This window comes from Mustela nigripes, chromosome 2 (assembly GCF_022355385.1).
Source record: "Mustela nigripes isolate SB6536 chromosome 2, MUSNIG.SB6536, whole genome shotgun sequence".
NCBI lineage: Eukaryota > Metazoa > Chordata > Mammalia > Carnivora > Mustelidae > Mustela > Mustela nigripes.
In genome coordinates, this window is record NC_081558.1 from 65538940 (window position 1) to 65547095 (window position 8156).

At 36.2% G+C, this 8156-nt stretch overlaps 1 non-coding gene across 1 annotated transcript; it reads right to left on the bottom strand.

The window, feature by feature from the left end:
- Window positions 1-4460: 4460 nt before the first annotated feature.
- Window positions 4461-4525, bottom strand: LOC132012735 (small nucleolar RNA SNORD58). The gene has a single exon (XR_009402717.1). It is a non-coding gene; the product is annotated as a small nucleolar RNA SNORD58 (small nucleolar RNA).
- Between the last annotated feature and the right edge of the window lie 3631 nt (window positions 4526-8156).

Consider the following 8156-nt stretch of genomic DNA (forward strand, 5'->3'; position numbering starts at 1 on the left):
TTTGAGCCCGGCTAGAACCTTGAGAATTGTCATTCTGAACTCTAGATCTGACATATTACCAATGTCTGTATTGATTAGGTCCCTAGCCTTTGGTACTGCCTGTTGTTCTTTTTTTGTGTGGTGAATTTTTTCGTCTTGTCATTTTGTCCAGATAAGAGTATATGAAGGAGCAAATAAAATACTAAAAGGGTGGCAACAATCCCAGGAAAATATGCTTTAACCAAATCAGAAGAGATCCCAAATCGTGAGGGGGGAGAAAGGGGATAAAAAGAGGTTCAAAAAGAAAGAAAAAAAAAAAAGAAAAGAAAAGAATTAAAAAAAGAAAATGAATATAGAAAAATATAAAAAAGAAAAAAATATATATATATTTGATAAACTAGTTAAAAACATTAAAAACGAAAAGGGTAAAAGTTAAGAAATAATTTTAGCAGAAGAAGAGAAAAGAAATAAAAAAGAAAAAAATTAAATTAACTGCAAGACTAAAAAAATCACAGGGAGAAAGCCATGAGTTCCGTTCTTTGCTTTCTCCTCCTCTGGAAATCTGCTGCTCTCCTTGGTATTGAAATCGCACTCCTTGGTAGGTGAACTTGGTCTTGGCTGGATTTCTTGTTGATCTTCTGGGGGAGTGGCCTGGTGTAGTGATTCTCAAGTGTCTTTGCCCCAGGTGGAATTGTACCGCCCTTACCGGCGGCCGGGCTGAGTAATCCGCTAGAGTTTGCTTTCAGAAGCTTTTGTTCCCTGAGCGCTTTCTGTAGAGTTCTGGAGGACGGGAATACAAATGGCGGCCTCCTGGTCTCCGGCCCGGAGGAGCCGAGAGCCCAGGGCCCCAGGGCCCCATTCGTCAGTGTGCCCTCAGAGAACGGCGCCCAGTTACTCCCGTCTGCCTATCCTTCGTTGGCTCTCTGAGCTCACCGAGCCTGCGGCTGGCTCAAGGTAACACCCAGCTGTGAGCTTACTGTCAGCTCTGTCTCTGTAGCCAGTTTTCCCATTCTAATACCCGCAAGCTCTGCGACACTCAGACACCCCCGATCCTTCTGTGACCCTGCGGGACCTGAGGCCACGCTGACCCCACGTTGGCTTTGCCCCGGTTTAGCCTCTGGAGCGATGTCCCTCAGCGGAACAGACTTTTAAAAGTCCTGATTTTGTGGTCCATTGCTCCGCCGCTTGCCGGGAGCCAGCCCCTCCCCCCGGGGTCTATCTTCCCATCGCTTTGGATTCACTTCTCCGCCGGTCCTACCTTTCAGAAAGTGGTTGTTTATCTGTTTCCAGAATTGCTGTTCTTCTTCTCTTCGATCTGCCAATGGATTTTCAGGTGTTTGCAATCTTTAGATAAGCTATCTAGCTGATCTCCGGCTAGCTGAAGTAGTCTCAGCCTGCTACTTCTCTGCCATCTTGACTCCTCCCCCCTGGCTGAATGAATTTTAAATACATGATAAATATGTTACCAATGAAAAGAGCACTGAATTATGAGTCAAAGTAAATTGGCTTCCATGACATAATTATAAGAAATAATTAAATGAATATGGTAGGGAAATATGTATTTTGACTTATTAATGTTGAAATAGCAGTTTTTATTGTCATGTAATAAGAAAATTGCATTGTAAGTTTCATTATCAGTCATTACAACTCTCAACTTTAAAAAGAGAGAGAGAGAGAGAGAAGAATATAACTCTTCTAAAGTTGACGAGAATTAAAAATGAGTGACTTACTTTTTGTTAAAAATTGAAAACAAAAATGTCCTCAGCTGATTGATACTGAAATTATTGAGTTAATTCTGAACTGTGATTTAGAATAAATTCAGAACACATCATTTGGTATGTATTTACGAGATAAAAATATTCTTTCAATTTAAAATACTCAAAAAAAGTCAAAACAACAGCTGCTGAACTCTATTAACTATATGATTTACAGACTAATCATTTAATTTTTTTGAACCTTACTTTCTTTTTGTGCAAGCAAGAATAATAGTAATAATAATAATAATGTGTCATGATTCAGAACTGCAGTTAAAATTAAATCTAAAAATGTTTTCTTAGAACAGTCTAGTAAATTATAATAAGCATTAAAATATAAATTGCAATTTCATATTTTATTAAAAACTAGTATCAGCATATCAAAGTTGTCTTACCATTTGCTTCTTGTTACTAAATATACAGATTCAGAATTTAAAAATTGCTACTTGAGATTCTAAAGTAGAAAATCTGGCTTATCATTTTTTCATGTGGGAAATCAGAGCTATTTATCTCCTATTTCTCCATAATGTTTCCTTGATTTTTCTTTAAACTGGACTTTTCTTTTTCAATGGGCTATATCCTTAATTTTCACTGAAATCTGAAATGTTAAGATACCAAGTTCCAATGAATTGTTTTATGTCTTCTCCCTTAAGTTCACGCATCAAAGCTTCATTCATCTATCAGTTACTATAATGACTCTAATTTGTTCTTGCTTCCCATTTCCCTGCCTTTCACAAGTGTGTGTTCCCCTCCACCCACTCCACCGCCATTTTACTCTGGGGCATGGGTCTCCCTTCAGCCAATGCGATGAAAGGGGAAATCGAGAAGCTGTTTTATGGTTTGCCCTTTCTTTTGCAATTGGACCTCCGTGGCCACCATGAGAACAAGCATGGACTAGCCTGCTAAAGGATGAGAGACCCCATTTAAGAAGGCGCCAAATATCCCATCTCAGGTGAGGCCATCCTGTATCAGTGGACCCATTCACTGATCATGTACTTTTGTAAGCAAGTTCAGCAAAGGTCAAATGTGCCCAGTGAAGACTTACAAGAACCACCCAGCCCTAACTGCCAAACTACAGAATCACAAACTAAATAAGCAGTTGTTATTTTAAGTCACTATGTTTTGGATGGTTTGTTGCCCAGCAATAAATAATTACATAGCTACTAATCGGTAGCAGAGGAGTCTGTTTTGAGTTACAACTCCACCTTTTAATTAATGGTCAGAATGCACCTTAAGGATGGAAGAGACACGGAAGCAATTAGTATGAATAATTCCCAAAACTGTATACCCAATGCTTGTCTTAGCATTTGGCCTTAGTCTACCTAACCAAACTGCTTTGCTCAGTTTGGTCTGTAGTTGAGAAAGGAAATGAGCACTAGAGGCAGTAAAAGACACCAGCGGAGGACACTTTGAAGATTGTGCTTGGAGTACAACTGCTTTTGTCTGTGTATATTACTTTAGTTTGATCACCATCTAGATGAAAGCTAGTGTCACACATTTAAAGTTAATATGCTAATCTCTGAGATAAACAACTACCTGAGAACCAAATTTCAAAGAAAACTGGTAGTTTGATTGAACTGCTTATTTCCCTGTGATTTTTTCCAGCTCTCATCAGTGAATCTAAAGACTACCTTTAACAACAAGAAAAAACGAGGGGAAAAAAATCATTGAATTAAAGAAATGGCCAGCAAACATTTACACGCGTGAAATAGCTTCCTTATGTACTTTATATGGACCAATTGTATTTATATCTAAAGGGATTATTTCATTTTGCAAAAGTTTACAAGGGTTAAGGCTGTCAAATTTACTTGGAGGAGAGTACAGTAGGTCAAATTTTTTTGTAATTATTGTTTGTTTTTGTTATTTTATTGCTTGAGTCTTTGTTTCTTATCTAATCTGATCATTTTTCTTTTCAATTTCTTCAAGCCCCTCCTATGGACAAAAAAAAATTTGCTCTATCTATAGGAAAATCTTTTCTCTTGTTCTTTATATATTTGCTACCTTTAGGTCCCCTGTAAAAGTTCCCTCATTCCAGAAAGATATTATTATTGATGAGAAAAATCTGTTTTAGACTATAACTCCAGTATATATTTTTGTCACTTTTTTGTGTCAACACTAAGCATACTAAATAAAGATAATTTAAAAAGATGGATTCTAAACTGAACAAATAAAAATAGTTAAGATGGTAAAGTATATGTTATATGTATTTTACTATAATTAAAATATAAGATAATAAAGAAATAAAAAAGATCAATTCTAATTAATATACATGAATGCTGTTGCCATAAAAAATTTACTGATGTCTTAAAGAAATACTAACAAACACTCATTTCCATTTGTACAATTAAATGAAACCTCAGATATTGTAGTGTATCATATATAATTGCTGTCTATTAGTTAGAGGCATTCATGTGTGAATGCCTGTACATGAAATCATAGGCATACACTTTGGTATGTAAAATAACACAATTTACGACATGATACAACTGTATGCTTAGAAAGAACAGGCTAGGAATTGTGTGTACACACTACTGAAGAAATATTAATCATAAACACATGCAAATATTTATATATGTTTATATATGAAATGTAAAAGTTAATATACAAATGTAAAGAAACAGTTTTCTAGTGGCTCATATTTAGAATATCTTGAATGACCTGACTTGAAACACTGGTATCAGTTATTTAAGGAAGTTTCATAAAACAGTTGCTACAATAATCAAATAAAATCCTTAAAAATTACTTTTTTTCATGGTTAATCCAATGGTGTTCTAAATTGGTCATCACAGCAAGTTAAAAATTATTTTTAAGTAAATATAGAATCATAGGAAGTTACCAAGACAGCGTAGAGAGGTTCTAGGTAACTCTCTCCCATTTCCCCCTGTAGTAACCTCTAATATAATTATAGAACAATATCAAAACTGGGAATTTTACATTGGTGTGATGTTTGTGTCATTTCATTATGTGTGGTGTGCACCCACTGCCACGATCCAGACTCAGAGCTGTCCCATCACTCAAAGATCTCCATATTCTCCCCTTTAGAGTCACATCCCTCCTCCCTTCACCCCTCTCTTCTAATTTCTTTCCGGTGTCTGAAATTCTGTCATTGTGAGAATGGTGTATCAATAAAATAATACAGTCTGTGACCTCTTGAGTTCTATCTACGTCATGTGTACCAAGAGTTTGCATCTTTATATTGCCGAGTAGGATTCCATTGTACAGGTGTGCCGTGGTTTGCTTAAACTCATCATCTACTGAGGGGCATTTATGTTGCTTCCATTTTTTGGCTATCATAAATATAGCTGGTGTAACTGAACATATACAGGTTTTTACTCAAGCCCTAAATGTTTATTTCTGTCAGGCAAACACCCTGGAGTGCCGTTGCTGGGTCATAGGTATTTGTATGTTTAGTTTTGTAAGAAACTGCCAAACTATTTTCCAGATTGGCTGTACTATTTTATTTATTTTTTAAGACTTTTTATTTATTTATTACAGACAGAGATCATAAGTAGGCAGAGAAGCAGGCAGAGAGGGAGGAAAGGAAGCAGGCTCCCTGCTGAGCAGAGACCCTGGGATCATGACCTGAGCCAAAGGCAGAGGCTTTAACCCATGAACCACCCAGGTGTCCCTATACCAGTTTCTTCACATCCTTTGTCTCTGTTTTTTATTGCCACTATTTATTTTAGCTGTTCTAATAGTTGTGAAATGGTATATCATTGTAGTTTCAGCCTGCATTTCCCTAATGACTAGTGATACTAGACATATCTTCATATTCTTATTTGCCATTTGCATATTCTTATATAGAGAAAATGTTTTCTCATGTGTTTTCCCCATTTTCTAATTGGATTGCTTTGTTCTTTTAGTGTTGAAATTTCAGAGTTCTTTACATATTCTAGCTGTGAGTCTTTTGCCAGATATGTGACTTGAAAATATTTTATCCTATTCTGTAGCCATTTGTCTTTTCATTCTCTTATAAAGATCGTTTGCAGAACCAAGTATTTAATGATGATGCAGTCGACCTTATAAATTTTTCCTTTTATAGTGTGCTTTGTGTATCATATCTAAGAGTTCTTCACCATGCCCAAGGTCCTTAAGATTTTCTTCTGTGTGATGTCCTACAAGTTTTATAGTTCTATTTTTTATATTTAAGTCTGTGATCCATTTCTGAGCTAATTTTGTTTAAGGCGTGAGGTTAGATAAAGGTTCATTATGTAGTCTATGGATATCCAATTACACCAGCACCATTTGCTAACCCTTCCTTCAATGGCTTTAGCAATTTCAGAGCATAGACAGTGACCGAAGCATAAACAAGTAGAGGAGAAGCCCGAGATAAAAGTAGGGGTCAAATTATGAGCCATAGATCATAATCAGTATTTTTTTAAATCAGTGATGAGCTTCTGGATGGCTTAATTGATTTACATTTTTTTAAAGATCATCCTGGTTGCTATGTGAACAATCACATGTAAGGAGAAGAAAAGCAGTAGAGAAACCAGTTAGGAGGCAATTAGAGCAACACCCTGAACACAAACCTGAATTTGATAATTTCTTATGATGTTATATTGGGCATTAATTCACAATCCCCTACCCCCTCCACCTATACACAGGAGAAACACATTTGGAAATGATGCTCAGAGATCCAACCAATGTCTTGTAATAGATGCTGTGCAGCTTATCTGCAAATCCCAGCCATAGCTGTAATTCCAGTCCTTTCTCTTCCACTCAGTGAAGCATGTGAAGATGGGTGTGAGTCACAGTGATTCTACTATAAGAAAACTAATACTTTATTGCAAAGTATTTTATGACCAGTTAATTATGACACACTTCACAACTGATTCAGATAAACTTGTATTCCTCTCTATGGTTAATCATTCAAAAAAGACTCAAAAAACCAAAAATTTGAGGAACCAAAATTAAATTGCTCACAGTATTTCAAGAATATATTAATTGCATATGTTTTTTAATTAAACACTCCTTAAACATCTGATATATGATTTTTTTTTTCATCTCTGATACAATTTTCAGGTAAAATTCTATTTTCAAGGTCTAAGGATATCACCAAATATACACATTCCCAATGAGGCCACATAGTCACAGTCAATATTTCCCCTCCCACACACCTTACCGAGAGATTTTGGTAAATTAATCCAGTTTCAAAAAAATAAAAATAATTTATTAAGTGGTAATTGACTTGGGGCACCTGCATGACTCAGAGGGTTAAGGATCTGCCTTTGGCTCAGGTCATGATCCCAGCATCCTGGGATGGAGCCCTGCATCAGGCTCCCTGTTCAGTGGAAAGTCTTTTTCTCCCTCTCCTTCTGCAGCTCTCCATGCTCATTATCCCTCTCACTGTCTCAAATAAAAAAATAAAATCCAAAAAGAGAGAGAGAGAGAACTGACTTGAACAAATACTAAAGTGAATAAAAATATTTGCTAGCCAAATGATGTCTGGAGGTGGAGAATAGTGGTATATAACTCTACAAATATTTGGTGAGCCTAAAAACTTGGCAAAGAGATATTTTTGATTAAAAATTTAGTAGATACAGGTTGAAATATTGCCAATAATAATATTCCATATATATTGATACAAATATATAAAAAACAAATACCTAAAAAAGTTCAGAGCAAAAGGAAACCAAGTTCGGCTCAAGCAACCAGATTTTATGTTTTACAGAAGAGGACATGATTATCCAGAGAGAATAAGTAAGGTGCAAGGACTAAGTGACATAGAGAAGTAAAAAATACATCTTTTATAAATTATTGGAACTAGATCAGGTAATTTTATTCCATTAACATTGTTGATAACAGATTTGCAAATGATGTATGTATTCCCAACAAAAAGAAAGCTGCTGCTAATGACATCTTGTTTGACAAATATTCATGAATGAGCAGTAGAGCACTTATGTTGATATCTAAAATTCCCAATTTCTTCTGCGAAACCTCTATCTTTAAAAAATTAAGGATTTATTTATTTGAGGAGGGGAGGAGACCGACGAAGAGAGAGTCTTAAGCAGACTCCTCTGACTGGAGAGTGGGAGGTGGGGCTGAATCCCATGACCCCCAGTCCGGGACCTGCGCCCAAACCAGGAATCCAATGCTTAACTGACAGCACCACCCAGGCTCCCCTGAAAATATATGTTATTAACCTTTGCATTTGGTTTGTATTTCCCTGACGCCGAGTGATATGGAGCACTTTTTCATGTGTCTGTTGGCCATCTGGATGTCTTCTTTGCAGAAATGTCTGTTCATGTCCTTTGCCCATTTCTTGATTGGATTATTTGTTCTTTGGGTGTTGAGTTTGCTAAGTTATTTATAGATTCTGGACACTAGTCCTTTATCTGATATGTCGTTTGCAAATATCTTCTCCCATTATGTCAGTTGTCCTTTGATTTTGTTAACTGTTTCCTTTGCTGTGCAAAAGCTTTT